We start from the raw sequence: 19,295 nt of genomic DNA, 5'->3' as shown, positions 1-19,295 counted from the left end.
TCTCTTGGTCTTGTCTTTAAATACGCACATCCTGGCTGCACTAGTTCTCTGCACTGCATAGTTCAAGGTGTAGTCTCTTCATTAGAGGCAGAAACCAAGATTTCAGCTACCAAAAGGTGTGAGTGCTGATCTACCAGGTATATTTCACAGCACACAAACAGAGAAGTGAGATAAAAACATAAAATGCTTTTGCTGTGAGGTTGCAATGTAACACGACTTTACTTCTGAGAATTCAGCATGATAACACACAAGAATGCAAAAAACAGAGAAAGACAAAGCAGGCTGCTGCCTACGGCAGTGAGACACAACTCATCCCACCTTACTGGAGGCTGGCTAGCTGCAGAATGTCTGCTGCTAGACCCAGCTCACATACTTCCCTACAAAACGCCCTAGCAAGGAGGACCAGGAACCCCTCCCTCCACTCTTAAAGTGATACCTTGCAATTCCAACACAGTCCACAATACACCACACTAATCATCACTTCTGGAAATTTGGAAAGCAAGGTGTAAAGGGAAGAGTAATTAAAGGATGAAAGGAACATAAATTCTTTTATAATCTGGCAATGGAATGTAACTTTTTTTTTTAAACTTTAAACTGCCAGGGAACACACTAATCCGCTGAAAACATGGTTGCTTCTGGCATTCAGCAGTATTCTTATGCTATGAAGGATGTGTAGGGCAAATGAGCTGAACTGTTTCCAATTTAGGCTATAAGAAGTCCCTGCACAGCAGTTAACCAATCACCATTTATTTCAAAAGTCTAATTTTTTCCCTTTCTTGTTCCATGTAATCCAAGACATTGTTTTACTGGGTTTGAAAGTCTCAAATCTGCTGCTGAACATTAAGCATCAGTGGCCAAACTTATTCACGGAAGTCATTGGAATCACAGCAGGGGAGAATATGGTCTGGTTTTGTTCAAAAGCAAAATTTTGTTTATAAGCTTTCCTCTATGGAACCACCTCCCTCAAGGCCACCTCGGTCCCCCTTGTCTGTGGCACATAATAGTTTAGTCTCCTGTGGGCTGTGATACTTTGGTCTGATTTTGATTGTTGGGTTCAGTGTGTGGATGCTGCGGGGTATTGGTGGCCTGTGATCTACAGGAGGTGAGTAGATGATCTGATGGTCCTTTCTGGACTTAAATTCTATGGCTTTATGTGTAAGTGGACAATTTAGGGATTGCTTCCATCATCCAAACAAACAGGACATTCCTGCATTTCAAGTAGATATGGAAGACAAGCTTTGTTTACTCTCTGGAATCAGAGTTCAACCCATGTGAAGTGACCCCTAGATTAAGAGGAATGTCTTGTCCATGTATAAGGCTATCAAGCTGCCAGACTTAGACTGGACATCAGCCCAAAAGCTCTTGAGTCTCACACCTTTTGTTCCATGAATTCATAGAAATTAGAGTTAGAAAAGCCTAACAGATCATCCATTTAACAGATCATCCATTTAATGTTTTCAGCATTATGTTTGGTAGTATTTTTGTCGAGTCTACGTTTAAATTCCATGAGACGTGGTTTCCATAATTTTCCTTGGGAGATTATTCCATAGATCTCGCTGTGATGGGTTCCCCCCAGGGTGCCATCTGGAACTGGGGTATCACTGAGCCCTCTGACCCACCAGCCTGGGCTCCCTCTCACACTGTGCTGCTGTGACAAGTTGCAAAGCCCTCCAAGCTTGCACTTCCACCAGCATTCACACAGGTAGGGTCACACCCAGCTGCAGTCACATGCAGGCTCTCTAACCACCAGCCTAGGACCCCAGAGCAGTACCATCCTGCCCTAGTCAAATCTGGCCAGTATATGAGTTTAATACCCAGACCGCCTCTCCCTCAATGTGACGAGGACCATGCACACTTGTGGTAACCAAGCTGAGTTTTTCCCCAGACACGTTAGTCAAATGCACACTGGTGTGGATTAAAAGATAAAATAAGTTTATTAACTACAAAAAGATAGATTTTAAGTGATTATAAGTGATAACAAACAGCTCAAAGCAGATTACCTAGTAAATAAACAAAACTGCAAACTGAGTTTAACATACTAGATAGGTATGAATTAGCAAATTCCCACCCGGAGTGATAAACAGGCTGGCAGATTCTTAAGGCACAGGCTGTCTTGGCTTTGCAGCTTGGGTTTCCCAGGTTTTCATACATGGGTTAGCAATCCCTTAGCCTGGGATCATCACTTCACCCCCGTTCAGTCTTTATTCCTCAGATGTTTCCAGGTGTGTTGTTGTAGGGAGAGTGAGGACCGCCCATGATGTCATTTTTCCCCTTTTATATTTTCTACCCACTTGCTGGAAAGCTCTTTTGCTATGACCCGGGTCAAACAGTTCCCATTGTGCAGTGCTATCTCTGAGAAGTTTCTATTGTACACAGTTCCTGGGGTAATTCCTGTGCTTGTGTGCATTTCCTGAATAAACCATTCACATTGTTTGGCCTTTTTACTGTTGCACCTGAAAGGCTGCTTGTGCCTGTTTTCAATCTCACAATATGTTTCAGTAACACACACAGAGCCAAATTTCAAAACTTCACATACAATGATAGCACATACAATCCAATGAGATATTACTGTCTAGCAGATCAAGACATGATACCTTACAAGACATACGTTATGCAAAATATATCCTAATTACATGATAGTGGTGAATATTGTGGTGCCAGGGTGTCACACTCGCTGCCAGGAAGATTTTCCCCTATTGTCAGCCTAAATTTTCCCTTTCTTAACTTCATCCCCTCATTTCCAGTTATGCCTCTTTGCACACCTTAAATATTTTCTCTTTCAGGTATTTACATACCTCGGTTAGCTGAGATCGTTACGTTCATGCATTACCCAGTCTCTGCACATCTTTCCTCGTAAATCAATCAATCCCTCAACCATTCTTCATCGTTTTGCTCTTTTTTATACTATCCCCAGCACATCTGTATCTGTTGGACCTGAGGTACAGAAAGGGACACAATATTAGAGGTATGATCTCTCCAGAACTGTAGAGAGGGGTCCATCCTCTTGGCTGGATGGCATTCTGCCCCAAGTGGAAGGAAACTGGTCCTTTTTAAAGGAGACACTCTGGACAGTAAAGAAATGGTCCCAAATATGATGAACCAGAGCCTAGTCTGTCCAGCCTTTGATTTCCACTGAATCTCTTTGTATTATTTGTACTTAGTAAGAGAAGGCGCAGATTGATTTTGAACCAAATCCCTCTTCCCTGAGAATCCTACATAGTAACCAGGACCCAGATCCTCCAAGGGAGTTAGATACCTAAATACTAGGTGTCCAGAGACAGCAATTACCACTCTTCATGGCAGTTCTAATGTATCCCTGGCTGGTTCTGTGCTAGTCAATTACAGTTTACTGGGCTTTTTTTGCCCAGCTCTGAACCTAGCCTCATGTGACCATACAATAGACCGTCAAAAATTGGTTGCTTAGTAGAGATGGGCATATAAATGAAGGAGAAATAAAACTGCTCTGGAAACCTTGATGACACTTTACATTGTTGCTTAAAAGAGAGGAGTGCCTAATGGTGATGCTCCTGTGTGCAAGTTTCACTGTGTATTGGGCGGGGGAGTGCGAAATGCAGCCCTGGGATATTCTGAGAGTATCTTCTATTGTACGTTAAATAACGCCTTTTCGTGCTTGAAATGTTACTTTTCTATGAGGTTAGATTTCACTGTGAAAGCTCTTCATTTTCTCTCCCTGCTCCGTCCATCTCTTCAACCAGCATTTCTGTAGGTTTGAGTCCATTCTAACGTGTCTAAAATGCAGATTTATTTTCCACTGCCTTGCATCTCGGGCAGTCATCCACGTTGATCCAAAGTGGGTAGAAAACTCTACCTTTCTGATCTGGCAGCACTTCTCACTGGAGTAAATGATGCGTCGTGAAGAATCTGGACTCTATAAGAGAGGATGCATAACACATGCAAATTGACTTATCGACTGATTTCTCTGGCACAGTGCCCAAAATCAGACCTACGTCCTCTGAGGATCCCAGTGTCCAAAGGCAAACATTATCACTTCTAATATTTTATTGTGAGTTCAGCAACCTGCAGCACAAAAAATAAAGCTGGAGATGAGCGCACGCCCTCCTCCAGTCTATGGGCAGGCTTCAGTTACATGCCAGTCAAGGCAGCAGAATGGCCAGTGGAAGAGCGAGACAAGCAATGACCACACACAATACTATAGAAAGCAACACAGACTATTAGATGACGCAGGGTTCCTTCAACGGGGGCAAAGGCCCAGAAAAGACCTCTTTTTTAACAAGAGGCTGCTCACCCCGTTCCAGGCTAGTGCTCTGGAGAGCCAGAACAAGAGGACAGCAAAGGATGAAAGGGTAGAAGCGCCATGAAAAGAGTCAGACAGCTACTCCCTGCTCCCCTCCCCGCTGAAATCCCAGTCATTGGGAGATTGTTTGGGGATTAGAATGTAGACAGGAGACAGCGTTATAGGTCTGCCTGTGGGGATATTGTGAAAGCCAACCACACAGAACCAAATCCTTCCCATCTATTATATGGAGTGTAAATTAGCTGCTGTAGCCACAATGTCTTTGGCATGCATTTGATCGTCCAGTGTAGGTAGGGCCCCCTCCCATCAGCAACATGCAAGCTGATGCCTCAGTCAGACCCAAGCAGCTAGTTGTATACCATTTCTTACACACCATGAGACCCCAGACAAGTGCCTTCCCTGCTCTGTGCCTCAGTTTCCCCATTTGGAAATAAGGCACACCTAGGGGGTGTAGTGAGGCTTGCCTCGCCAGTGGTTGTGATGTGCTTTGAGATCCATGGATAGAAGGCAGAATGGACCTAATCCTGTGAAGGGCTGAGTGCCCCCAACTCCCCATGTTTTTAGTGGCTTGACATATTTCAGGAACAAGCCCCAGTATTGCCAATTACATACTAACCCTGAGCAGGAGATTCTCCTACTAGCCACGGAAACCAGGAACCAGTCCTCTTTTTAGCACAATTGCTGGAGGCAATGCAAGGGGGCAGTTACAATGACACATGGCTTACCCGCCAGAGACAGCAACTGGAATTGGACTAGGCCTCCAACCAATCAAACTGGTGATCCTTGAGTTGCTTGCTTGATTGGAGGAAGTTAAATTGATGGCTTTTAGCTGTGTTCCTATGGAAGATTTTTACAGCATTAATTTGTTGGGGGCAGATCGTTCCCTACGCAGAAATAATCTGAGTTGGGGCTGGAGATGCTGTGAGGTTCCCTGGCATCATAGAAAGAAGCTGCCCCCCTGTGGAACTAGAAGGGAATTTGATCTCCGGTAGACCAACAGCTTCACTAAAGTCCTTTGCTTTCACGTTGGCATCCAGCTCCCTCTGACGCCAGAATCCCCAGGCAAGGGGCCCAAATCATGAAAGCAGAGGGTGCCTAAGTTACTGCTGGCCCAGTTCTATGCCCTATTCTGCCATTGATTCCCTCTGTAACTTTGAGCAAAGCAAGCTGGGCCTCAGTTTCCCCAGCCAGGAGGCTAGCACTCACCAACGTGGAGAAGTGCCTTGAGAGGCTCAAGTGAAGGGCACTATTTGCATGTGCAAAGCATTCTCAGCCGTCTGGACTGAGCCCAAACCCTCCAGCAAGGAGATCAGGTTAGAAAAAGAGCCGGAACAAGGTGCTGTGTGACAGGAGACGGCTGCAGCCCCCATAAAGCCGGAGCATTCACTAAGACAGTGTCACCGCTGATGCTAATACCACCGCCACCCTGGCCCAAGATTAAATTTAGTCTCAAGTGGCTCAAAAGATACTAAATGGCTTGTAGGGGGTGAGACTCCCAGTAAGGACAGGCCAGTCAGCCGGCTGCCAGGGAGGGCCAACGGATGACATCGCTGTCTGTTCTGGGAATCTGCCCGCTGGAGGAATGGAGAGTGGAGGCTAGAGAAAGATAGACCACATAACTGGTGAGCTCCAAACCTGCCTGTCTTTGTTGTGATGCCAGATAGGGTTACCATCCTGCTAAAGTGTTCAGAACTTGCAGCAGCTGAAGTGCCTCCAACTATGTGAAATGCAACCCAAGCAAGGGGGTGCATGCCCTCTTGCTCCAAATGGGGCTGTGCCGTCACCCCGCTAGCGGGAGGTCCAGGTCAGGCATGCCTGTTGACCCTCGTCCACCTGTCCTGGAAGATGGAATCCACAGCTGAAGGAAGCTTTAGTCAGACATTCTTTCTCTCCCAAATGAAGGGTCTAATTATGCTCCTCAATTTGTGTGGAATGTTTTCGGAGGTCTTCGGCCAAAGCAAACAGGAGAAATAGCTGACTTGTGAGGCAGTGGCCATGCTGATTAGATGAGGACATCCACTTAATGAGCCCAGGTCAAATTTCCACTGTGTTTAGTAACAAGCGGCAGTAACATATACATCGACATTTTTAACACCCCGATTATTAGATTTTCCACCAGCAATGAATGCAGAGGAAGATCAGCTGCTAAGACTTCTCTCAGCCAAATAAACTCCTGAGTCTTTTGACGCTCTTCAGTGTCATCTCTGAGCAGAGAAATCAAAAGGATTCTTTCTATAAGTTCAAGTCTTGGCATTGTTCTCCAACGCGGAGTTTGCACTGAGCATGCCAAAGGACTTCTCCGTTCTGCTTGTAAGCTACAGTGGGCATATGACACCCCAGCCCTGATTCTCTCCTCCTTTCCTCAGCGGTGTAAAGCAGGAGTAAGTCCATTTTCTTCTGCGGTGTTGCACCAGTGTGAGGAATGATTATTTATTTGTATCACAGCAGCACCTAGGGGCCCCCATCCAAAATTGGGGGGCCTCAATATGCTAGGCACTGTTTGTGCCCATAGTAAAAGACAGTCCCTGCCCTGAAAGACAGACAGAAGATGGAAGAAAGGACATGTTACCTCTCTTTTACCCAAGAGGTTAGCCAAAATTCAAGGGCTAGTGTGGTGTTTTGCTTAGGAGGGAAAAATGGATGAGGGAGTCAGGTATTTCTTTGATGCGTTCCTGTTTATTTACAAAGAACATCCAAAGCCCTGTTTCCCTGAACACAGGAGGACTCAAACAGTAGGTGACAGTTTCTTTGCTCACAATACTAAGCCACTTTATAGCCAGCATTTAACCCAAAAGCTCTCTTTCTAGGCTGTCCTCAGTGGCATGTTCCCAGGGCTTGTTCTAGCTGTGTCTCCTGCTTCTCTCGCACACACAAAGGCACAAAGCTCTCCCGAAACTCCTTCACCCACAAAGCCGAGGTTCCCAAGAGGCTTTCATTGTTTCTGTGTTTTGGGTGGAGGTTCCTATTGTTCTACAAGGCGCTTAATTGTCTCTTACGTTTATCCCAAATGAAGGGCGGCTGTTACTCCCACCAGTTGCAACAAGATTTAACTCACCCCTAACCAAGGGCTTATTCTCCTCATTTTACAGATGGGAAGTGAATCTCGGAGATTAAATGACTTGCCCAAGGAAGAGTGGTGGAGTCAGGAACCGAAGTCAGCTCTACGGCATCCCCGTCTCAGGCCGTGGCCACAAAGCCACCCTTACTCAGAACCAGCGCCTGTATGCACCCCGGCACCTCCAGCTTCATCCACGTCATTGTTACCCCAGGTGCCTAGAGATGAATGAATCAGAAAAGACAATGGACTGTGTGACACTCAATCAGGTTACTGATCCAATGGGAATGAATTAGATAAGACTGCCCAGGATTATAGCAGAGGGACAGTGATTTAATGTGTCCCCACCAGAGCTTTATAGGGTCTGATGAGCCCATGGGAATTCCGATGTAGCCAGTCATGAGGGGAGCAGAGCTAGGGCCATGTGAACTGTGCCATCCCACATGGTGCCCTGCCCCAGAGGCTCCCTTGGCAGCAAAAGTCTGAGGGTAGGGAGCAGTGGCAAGAAAGAAAATGGTGGAAGAAGTGCTAAGCCACCTGCCCGTCCCCCTGAAGTCAATGGGCATTGTGAATCACCTGCCTGTCTCAGCGTCAGGCCCTAAATCAGGAGATGGGAGGGGTGAGAATGGAGGTGAGCCACAGCTGATGAGCAACCAGAGCAACAGAAGATCATGGTGGGAGGGAAAACCAGGAGTTTCGTTAGCATGAACAAAATCAGTGACTCCCCTCAAACGATCCTCACGCTGGTGACCCTCCGTAAGCCAGCGCTGGAGTGAAGGCAGCATTGCAGGGGACCAGCTCACATCTGTCATAACGAAAGGTCCATTGAATATCCAACAGTGGATCTGCAGTCTCTACTCTGGCCTTGTGAGACCTATCCTGCCCCATCTGTTCTCCTGCCAGACGAGGCGTGTTCCGTAGCATGATAACTAGTGACAATACTGGCCTAATTCTCACAGCTAATGAGCAACCCTAGCTCCAAGGTAAGTCAATGTGACTACAAATGCTCTGCATCTTTGAACACCAGGCCATAAGTGCCTGTACTGCTTTGAGATCAATTTAGTTAGACCTTCCGGTTGCTTCCTAGTGCTCATTCTGCATCTGAGCTGCATGGTCTCTGCAGTTTAGATTGTAGGCTCCTCAGGGCAGGGACTGCCTCCTCTTCTCTGTTTCCTGTGACTCACATGGGATCAATAACTGATCATTTCAACAAGGCCAAGATGAAGAAGGCAAGAGATGAGGCAGCCCTGATGCCTATCATGACCTAGATCAATTAGCCTAGCAGACTTTTAGCAACCCCGGGGCGGGGGGGGGGGGTGGTGGTGATGTATTAAGGACAAATATTGTGGAAGAGGTTCTAAAAGTAACGGCTGTCAACACACAGGACAGAGCCCCATGGCCCCTTGGCATTGCTTTCTCTGCCCTGAAGGAAACAGGGCATGCCAGCTCCTGGTCACCTCTCTGTTATGCAAAGGGCACCTTGGGTTACCAGCGACCCTGGCTTGGGAGTGGGTATGTTAGCAGGGGGAATGGAGTTCTGTAATCTGCAGGCAGGTCAAAGGGTTTGAAGTCGAGGGCTGGAGTTGGGGCACAGCTGTGGAATGGGATGCGTCTTTGGGACGAGGGAAACAGGATCCTGCTTGAAAAGGGAAAAGTGCCTGAAATGCCAGAGCTATGCACAGCACAGAGCAGCAGGTCTCCCTCATCTGCTGTCTTGTGACCTCTCCCACCATATCCTTTTACCAGTGGGACAGCTTCTAACACACCTGTCCACTGGGCCTGCAATAATGCCCTGAATTCTGTCTGCCACTTAAAAGGGAGAACGCTCAAATTCAGCACCTCTAAGGATGGGGAAATTCTGTCACCCCCAGAAGATGCACCGTTTAAGTGTTAATGTAGCCACAGCTTCTCCAAGTTGGAAAGTGAAATATTAAGAAGCTAGGCAAAGTCGTGGGGCCAGGTCTTTGCTTGGTGTAAATCAACATAGGGCTAGATCCTCAGCTGGTGTCAGTCAGCATAGCTTAAAAAGACAGGAGTTTGCTGATGCTTTAATAAACAGATCTAAAATTCTAATATGGAAATGGTCTTAAGGAAAACCTGATGTGCAAGAGAGTGGGTCAGAAGTAACCAAGAATTATAACCTGGCTAACATAGCTGAAGATACTGAATGCCTTAAACAGTGTTTCTTTCCTGTAACTAAAGTAAGAAACCTCTTGCAGGAATTTCCATACTAACCAATTCAGGCATGTAAAATTTAACAGAATATTTAATTTGCTGTTTTCTCGCCCGTAATCTTTACAATGAACATTGCTTTGATGTTACAGATATTAACTCAACTGTCAGCATTCCAGCCATTTGGGTTTATTATTTTTAAAGAGCATCAGTTTTCATTAAGATCACTGTGAAAAGCAGACCAGAAGATTTTGTGCCCGAGCAATTCTCCCTGATGCCTTTGCAAAGCTGTAATGGCAATTGCCACCCGGGTCACAGTTGGGAATATAGGACCTGAGCCAGTGCCCACTGAAACCCATTGAATGTTCCCCCCACCTTGATTTCATGGGCTTTGGATTGGGCCCATAGGGCCAAACGCTGCTTTCAGTTACGCTGATGCAATTGCACCCAGGTAACAGCAGAAAATGGTACCAGGTGATCCGGGCCTGCCATTACTAGTCTTCAATTCTGCAAATGGTCAATAGAAAAGAAAAAGGTATTTCTTGCATAGTTGCTGATCTGACAGTGAAGGGATCAGGGAGGAACGATGCTATAAAAACTGGCCTTGCCCAGCCTAGGGGAGTCCAGGCACTGAAAGGGACCCAGACCAAAAGCAAGCTAATGGCCCAATTCTTCTCCCATTGAAATCAATGACATAACTCCCATTGCCTTTAATAATGCAGGATAAGATCTTTAATACTTGACAAAGCTATTCTAATCTCTAGAGAAAAGGTGACTTTTACCGAATGTAACAACTGGTTTTAAAGATAACTGCAGAACAGAGAAAGTTCTTTTCAACATCTAAGAGCCCTTTGTCTGGTCATTAGGTTGCTCAATGGTTAAAGCAGAGGCATTCAGCTCCAGTGACTTCAGTTCCGTTTTAGATCAGCTCATCAGTGAAAATGAGTCACGTGGTTTCATCTGAGTCTGCAGTGGACATCTGCCCAGCTCCTAACACAACCACACATTTTGGCACAATTGAGCATGATTTGGCAATGATTGAGCATGATGAGAGGCCCAGGCTGAAATAGCAAGGGGTGCTCAGGTCAGGAGTGAGCTGCAGCTGCAGCACTGTGAGGGGCCCAGGACAAGAATAGCAAGGGTTGCTACAGGTCAGGATAGAAATTAATTGCTTGAAGATGTCATAAGGGTTTAAAAGGCCATTCCCCTCCCCGCTACACCTCCCAACACGGAGGGCAGGAATCTGCTCCTGTAGGTATGTGTTTGAAGTGACGGGAGGACAATCGCTGACAAAGACTGACTTGCAAGCTGCAGGAGAGGGTCAGCTTGCTCAGCAGCCAAACAACAAAGTAATTCACCCATTGAGGTTTTAATCTGGTAGTCTTAGCCCTGGTCTACACTAGGACTTTAGGTCGAATTTAGCAGCGTTAAATCGATGTAAACCTGCACCCGTCCACACAATGAAGCCCTTTATTTCGACTTAAAGGGCTCTTAAAATCGATTTCCTTACTCCACCCCTGACAAGTGGATTAGCGCTTAAATCGACGTTGCCGGCTCGAATTTGGGGTACTGTGGACACAATTCGATGGTATTGGCCTCCGGGAGCTATCCCAGAGTGCTCCATTATGACCGCTCTGGACAGCACTCTCAACTCAGATGCACTGGCCAGGTAGACAGGAAAAGAACTGCGAACTTTTGAATCTCATTTCCTGTTTGGCCAGCGTGGCAAGCTGCAGGTGACCATGCAGAGCTCATCAGCACAGGTGACCATGATGGAGTCCCAGAATCGCAAAAGAGCTCCAGCATGGACCGAACGGGAGGTACGGGATCTGATTGCTGTTTGGGGAGAGGAATCCGTGCTATCAGAACTCCGTTCCAGTTTTCGAAATGCCAAAACCTTTGTGAAAATCTCCCAGGGCATGAAGGACAGAGGCCATAACAGGGACCCGAAGCAGTGCCGCGTGAAACTGAAGGAGCTGAGGCAAGCCTACCAGAAAACCAGAGAGGCGAACAGCCGCTCTGGGTCAGAGCCCCAAACATGCCGCTTCTATGATGAGCTGCATGCCATTTTAGGGGGTTCAGCCACCACTACCCCAGCCGTGTTGTTTGACTCCTTCAATGGAGATGGAGGCAATACGGAAGCAGGTTTTGGGGACGAAGAAGATGATGATGATGAGGTTGTAGATAGCTCACAGCAAGCAAGCAGAGAAACCGGTTTTCCCGGCAGCCAGGAACTGTTTCTCACCCTAGATCTAGAGCCAGTACCCCCCGAACCCACCCAAGGCTGCCTCCTGGACCCAGCAGGCAGAGAAGGGACCTCTGGTGAGTGTACCTTTTAAAATACTATACATGGTTTAAAAGCAAGCATGTGAAAGGATTACTTTGCCCTGGCATTTGCGGTTCTCCTAGATGTAGTCCTAAAGCCTTTGCAAAAGGTTTCCGGGGAGGGCAGCCTTATTGCGTCCTTCATGGTAGGACACTTTACCACTGCAGGCCAGTAACACGTACTCGGGAATCACTGTAGAACAAAGCATTGCAGTGTATGTTTGCTGGCATTCAAACAACATCCGTTCTTTATCTCTCTGTGTTATCCTCAGGAGAGTGAGATATAATTCATGGTCACCTGGTTGAAATAGAGTGCTTTTCTTCAGGGGACACTCAGAGGAGCCCATTCCTGCTGGGCTATTTGCCTGTGGCTAAACAGAAATGTTCCCCGCTGTTAGCCACAGGGAGGGGGGAAGGTTGAGGGGGTAGTCACGCGGTGGGAGGAGGCAAAATGCGACCTTGTAACGAAAGCACATGTGCTATGTGTGTAATGTTAACAGCAAGGTTTACCCTGAAAGAGTGTAGCCACTGTTTTATAAAATGTGTCTTTTTAAATACCGCTGTCCCTTTTTTTTTCTCCACCAGCTGCATGTGTTTCAATGATCACAGGATCTTCTCCTTCCCAGAGGCTAGTGAAGCTTAGAAAGAAAAAAAAACACACTCGCGATGAAATGTTCTCCGAGCTCATGCTGTCCTCCCACACTGACAGAGCACAGACGAATGTGTGGAGGCAAATAATGTCAGAGTGCAGGAAAGCACAAAATGACCGGGAGGAGAGGTGGCGGGCTGAAGAGAGTAAGTGGCGGGCTGAAGAGAGGGCTGAAGCTCAAATGTGGCGGCAGCGTGATGAGAGGAGGCAGGATTCAATGCTGAGGCTGCTGCAGGACCAAACCAGTATGCTCCAGTGTATGGTTGAGCTGCAGCAAAGGCAGCTGGAGCACAGACTGCCACTGCTGCCCCTCTGTAACCAACCGCCCTCCTCCCCAAGTTCCATAGCCTCCACACCCAGACGCCCAAGAACGCGGTGGGGGGGGGGCCTCCGGCCAACCAGCCACTCCACCACAGAGGATTGCCCAAAAAAAAGAAGGCTGTCATTCAATAAATTTTAAAGTTGTAAACTTTTAAAGTGCTGTGCTTAAAGTGCTGTGTGGCATTTTCCTTCCCTCCTCCACCACCCCTCCTGGGCTACCTTGGTAGTCATCCCCCTATTTGTGTTATGAATGAATAAAGAATGCATGAATGTGAAGCAACAATGACTTTATTGCCTCTGCAAGCGGTGATTGAAGGGAGGAGGGGCGGGTGGTTAGCTTACAGGGAAGTAGAGTGAACCAAGGGGCAGGGGGTTTCATCAAGGAGAAACAAACAGAACTTTCACACCGTAGCCTGGCCAGTCATGAAACTGGTTTTCAAAGCTTCTCTGATGCGTACCGCGCCCTCCTGTGCTCTTCTAACCGCCCTGGTGTCTGGCTGCGCGTAACCAGCAGCCAGGCGATTTGCCTCAACCTCCCACCCCGCCATAAACGTCTCCCCCTTACTCTCACAGATATTGTGGAGCACACAGCAAGCAGTAATAACAGTGGGAATATTGGTTTTGCTGAGGTCTAAGCGAGTCAGTAAACTGCGCCAGCGCGCCTTTAAACGTCCAAATGCACATTCTACCACCATTCTGCACTTGCTCAGCCTGTAGTTGAACAGCTCCTGACTACTGTCCAGGCTGCCTGTGTACAGCTTCATGAGCCATGGCATTAAGGGGTAGGCTGGGTCCCCAAGGATACATATAGGCATTTCAACATCCCCAACAGTTATTTTCTGGTCTGGGAATAAAGTCCCTTCCTGCAGCTTTTGAAACAGACCAGAGTTCCTGAAGATGCGAGCATCATGCACCTTTCCCGGCCATCCCACGTTGATGTTGGTGAAACGTCCCTTGTGATCCACCAGAGCTTGCAGCACGATCGAAAAGTACCCCTTGCGGTTTATGTACTCGGCAGCTTGGTGCTCCGGTGCCAAGATAGGGATATGGGTTCCGTCTATAGCCCCACCACAGTTAGGGAATCCCATTGCAGCAAAGCCATCCACTATGACCTGCACATTTCCCAGGGTCACTACCCTTGATATCAGCAGATCTTTGATTGCGTGGGCTACTTGCATCACAGCAGCCCCCACAGTAGATTTGCCCACTCCAAATTGATTCCCAACTGACCGGTAGCTGTCTGGCGTTGCAAGCTTCCACAGGGCTATCGCCACTCGCTTCTCAACTGTGAGGACTGCTCTCATCTTGGTATTCATGCGCCTCAGGGCAGGGGAAAGCAAGTCACAAAGTTCCATGAAAGTGCCCTTATGCATGCGAAAGTTTCGCAGCCACTGGGAATCGTCCCAGACCTGCAACACTATGCGGTCCCACCAGTCTGTGCTTGTTTCCCGAGCCCAGAATCGGCGTTCCACAGCATGAACCTGCCCCATTAGCACCAGGATGCATGCATTGGCAGGGCCCATGCTTCCAGAGAAATCTGTGTCCATGTCCTGATCACTCACATGACCGCGCTGACGTCGCCTCCTCGCCCGGTATCGCTTTGCCAGGTTCTGGTGCTGCATATACTGCTGGATAATGCGTGTGGTGTTTAATGTGCTCCTAATTGCCAAAATGAGCTGAGCGGCCTCCATGCTTGCCTTGGTATGGCGTCCGCAGAGAAAAAAGGCGCGGAACGATTGTCTGCCGTTGCTCTGACGGAGGGAGGGGCGACTGACGACATGGCTTACAGGGTTGGTTTCAGGGAGCTAAAATCAACAAAGGGGGTGCCTGTACATCAAGGAGTATTTCAGGCAGGACTGCACGGAGGGTTCCAATAAGAAATGGTGCACCTAAGTTATCGTTCTTATTGGAACAAGGAGGTTAGCCTGGCCTCTGATTGATACATGGCTAGATTTACCTCGCTGCACCTTCTCTGTGAGTGACTGCAGTGTGATCTAGAGGAATGAGTCCCCTAGACAGGGGAGGAGGCAAATGAGTACAAAACAAATCTGGTCTATTTCTTGTTCTGACCCACTCCATCTATCTTTTACATCTTTGGCTGGCAGCAGACGGTGCAGAAGGACTGCATGCCATCCACATCTCATGGCTGCTCGGCAGAAGATGGTACAGTACGACTGCTAGCCATCTTCATCTCTTGCCTGCCTGGCAGAAGATGGTACAATACGACTGCTAGCAATCCTCATCTCTTGCCTGCCTGGCAGAAGATGGTACAGTACGACTGCTAGCAGTCCGTATCGCCTGCCCACTCACCATAAGACGGTTCAATAGGACTGACTGCAGGACTAAAGAGAATGACCTGGTCAAGTCACTCCAAATTTAGTCCCTGCACCCATGTCTGCCCAGGCGCTCCCAGCCGACGTGGCCAGGAGCACCTCGGACACGACAAGGACGACTACCAGTCGTATTGCACCATCTGCTGCCAGAAGGCAATGGGTTGCTGCTACTGTGCAGCAAAGCCGTACCGCGTCTGCCAGCATCCAGGAGACATAGGGTGACGGTTACCTGAGCGGGCTCCATGCTTGCCGTGGTATGGCGTCTGCACAGGTAACTCAGGAAAAAAGGCGCGAAATGATTGTCTGCCCTTGCTTTCACGGAGGGAGGGAGGGAACGGGGGCCTGACGATATGCACCGAGAACCACCCGCGACAATGTTTTAGCCCCATCAGGCATTGGGATCTCAACCCAGAATTCCAATGGGCAGCGGAGACTGCGGGAACTGTGGGATAGCTACCCACAGTGCAACGGTCCGGAAGTCGACTCTAGCCTCGGTACTGTGGAAGCGCTCCACCGAGTTAATGCACTTAGAGCATTTTCTGTGGGGACACACACACTCAAATATATAAAACCGATTTCTAAAAAAACGACTTCTATAAATTCGACCTTATTCCGTAGTGCAGACATACCCTTAAATACCATCTATCCTACCAAAAATACCCTGTGCTACCAACAGGTGTCAGCAAAGAGTGCAGCTGATCAGACTGCTCAGTGTAGGCAGATATTCAGCATTGTTAAAACCATGTACAGTAGAACCTCAGAGTTACAAACACCTCAGGAATGGAGGTTGTGCTGAAATGTTCGTAACTCTGTTCAAAACGTTATGGGTGTTCTTTCTAAAGTTTACAACTGAACATTGACTTAATACAGTTTTGAAACTTTACTATGCAGAAGAAGAATGCTGCTTTTAATCAGCTTAATTCAAATGAAACAAGCACAGAAACAGTTTCCTTACCTTGTCAAATCTTTTTTAAAATATTCCCTGTTATTATTTTAGTAGTTTATGTTTAATGCAGTACCTTACTGTATTTGCCTTTTGTTTTGTTTTGTTTTGTTTTTTGGTCTCTGCTGCTGCCTGATTGCATACTTCCGGTTCCAAATGAGGTGTGTGTTTGACTGGTCAGTTCGTAATCCTGGTCTCATACCTCTGAGGTTCTACTGTCATGCACAGGTTCAGCAGCGTCCTCTGTGCTGACACCTGTTGTTAGCAATGATTCTTTCTACAGTGCAGGCAAGCCTGCAGTGTGCCGAGTTATAAGCAAAGAAACACATGAGAAAAACCCACTTTGGGGTCTACGCCAGCTTTTTAGCAACTACGGGCTGAGTGAGTTCTACCTCTCTCTTTTGACTATTAGATGGTAGCTGTTGTAGTAAGGCTCATTTTATAGATGCTAACAGCACCCTGACACAGCAGGTGTGTATCAATGGCAACTTTCTCCATCTCATCCCAGCGTCTCCCTCTGCTTGATCATGCAGCAGAGTCAGAATCCATCAGTATTTAGCACATCTCAGCTTGATGGCTGCAGAAATGACTGATGGGCAGGAAAGGTGTCCCTAGCCTCTGTTTGCCAGAAACTGGGAATGGATGACAGGGGATGGGTCACTTGATGATTCCCTGTTCTGTTCATTCCCTCGGGGGCACCTGGCATTGGCCCTCTCTGAAGACAGGATACTGGGCTAGATGGACCTTTGGTCTGACCCAGTAGGGCCATTCTTATGTTCTTACGTTCTTAAATTCAGTACTATGATGTTGCTGCTCCACTATGTGGACTAGATGCAATGGGGGGGAGAACATGCCCTTATGAGCATGTGAACAGAATTTAGCCTCAGCAACAGGTGCCAAGCAAAATTATAGAAAACATCCAAAACACAAAACACATCGAAGTTTAAATCTGACGTTGTTGAAAGTTTTTTCCAGTGCAAATCTCCTTTAAAGTATTAAAACAACCCCATAGTGTCCTAATCTTATCTTTTCTGTTATATTCTATATAGGTTCTTATACCACACTCAACACCGTGGCATTTGAGCACCTTCCAGCAGGGCATTAAGTAATCTGTCTGACATCTGTCACGTTTGTTCTCTCTTTCTCTCCCCAGGGGGAGATGTGTGTACAGAGGAGTGTCTTGTTTTGGATTATTTTTTAATGTTGCTAAATATTTAAGTTAGAGAAGGCAGGTCAAAGACATGCCTCTGGCACATGGAGTGGGGAAGGTGATGGTTTTTAGTTCCTGGGGGGATTTTATTCTAATCTTGGACCAGCCCCGAAGAAAGTTCTGTCTCCCACACAGATGGGCTTTACCCTTATTGTAGATAGTTCCATTGTGCCAGAGAAGTGAAGTTCTCACCCACAGTCTTCATCCTGGAGCCCTTTCCCAGTCTTCTGGAATATCTCCCATCTTCCATGACTTTTCAAAGATAATTGCTAATGGCTCAGGTATCTCCTCAATCAGCTCCTTGAGTAGTCTAGGATGCATTTCATCAGGCCCTGGTGATCTGAAGACATCTAACTTGTCTAAGTAATATTTGAGTTGTTCTTTCCCTGTTTTAGACTCTGATCCTACCTCATTTTCACTGGCATTCACTATGTTAGATGTCCAATCGCCACCACATGTCACCGCTGACCTCCAAGGGACGGAATGTCAGACTTTCTCATGTACTTGTGACCTTTTACGCTCTAGCGGTGGGAGGCCTAGAAGCCCCAATGCTACTGTAGTAAAAGGAGGTTCTGCTTTACCTCCTGGTAGAAGGACTGCACTTTGGGAAGAGTAGGGCCTGAGATAGGGTTGCTACCTGTCCACGCTTTCCCTAGATCACCCCCTTTTTGAAGTATCTGTCCCCAGAAATCTGTATGGGTGCTCAGTGCACATTGTCAGACCAGCTATCTGATTTTATGGCCTCAGGATTGTCCCGGATGTCGTGGTTATTTGTATCTCAAAGGTGACATCCCGAAACTGAGATCTGTCCCTGGTGATAACTGCACAGTCCCTGCTGCCATCACTGATTAAAGATGCCATCATTTTCCCAGTGTGTTAACAGTGTCTGAAGATGAGACTCAAAGGATCCTGTCACAGCCCCATGCCCTTGGTGCCATACCACTGTACTAAAGGCAGGTGGAATCTCCTTCATTTTACGCCAAGTAGGAGCAGTTGGTGGGCTCCTAGCAAGTCACCAATGTGTCCTTATATTGTGAGGCATGGATGCTCCAGGGTCTGCCTCCAGCACTCTCCAGAGCCACTCCCAAGTTGGCTTCTCAATGGCTCCATCTCTCCTCAGCCACTCCCAGTCTTCTTCTTGTTATGTGGCATCTCCATTACTGGTGGTTTGCAACCATGACAGACCATTCTGAATGATCCTCTGCTAATCTTTGTGGATGAACAATCCTTTTTAATCCACCCAGGATAGCACATTGCTCCTCCAAGATCTTCTTCTGCCTTGTGTTCTTCTGCCATCAACTTTCCCTTCTTGTGCCCGTAGACATGTATTATGCACTGAACCTCTTAAAATGTGCCCTGCAAATCAAATTTTTCTTTTCATCAAATCTCTGACTAGCATTTGCAGTTTTCCAGTCATGTCCAATACTTTTTAGTTGATTACTTGGTCTACCCAGGGTATTTTCAGAATTCTTCTATAGCACGACCGCTTGTGCCGTCTGTATTATCGACTGTTTGAAAGTCCTTGTTTCACAGCTGTAATTTAACACAGACCAAATGTACATTTTTAAGAGTCTGATTCAGATTTATGTACCATCTCATCAGACGTTTATGCTTCCAGAATGTCTCTTTCGCTCTTGCTAGTCCGATGCTGGCTTCAGGATCCCGATCTTCCATCGTCCACCGTGATGTGCCCTAAGCAGCAATAATTTCTCATTGCTGAACCGCCATGTTGATCACTGTGATCTTTCGTGTTTTCCCAGGATCCTTGCAAACCACCGGAGTTTTTGCCTGGGCCACATTCAATTCTAGACCCTATTCTGCCATTCATAGTCTTCTCCACCAACTTCATCAGACCTTCTTCTGAATCAGCCAACCGCATAATCATCAACCAGTCACCCGCCACTCCCAATATGGCCGCCTGTTGGCGCTATCTCCTGAGCCTCTCCCAATATGGCCTCCCAGTGGCTCTATCTGCACGGGGCCACTCCCAATCTGGCTTCCCATTGGCTCC

The sequence above is a fragment of the Lepidochelys kempii genome, chromosome 18 (genome assembly GCF_965140285.1).
Source record: "Lepidochelys kempii isolate rLepKem1 chromosome 18, rLepKem1.hap1, whole genome shotgun sequence".
Classification (NCBI taxonomy): Eukaryota; Metazoa; Chordata; order Testudines; family Cheloniidae; genus Lepidochelys; species Lepidochelys kempii.
The sequence above is the reverse complement of the archived record's forward strand: the minus strand, read 5'-3'. Positions refer to the sequence as shown.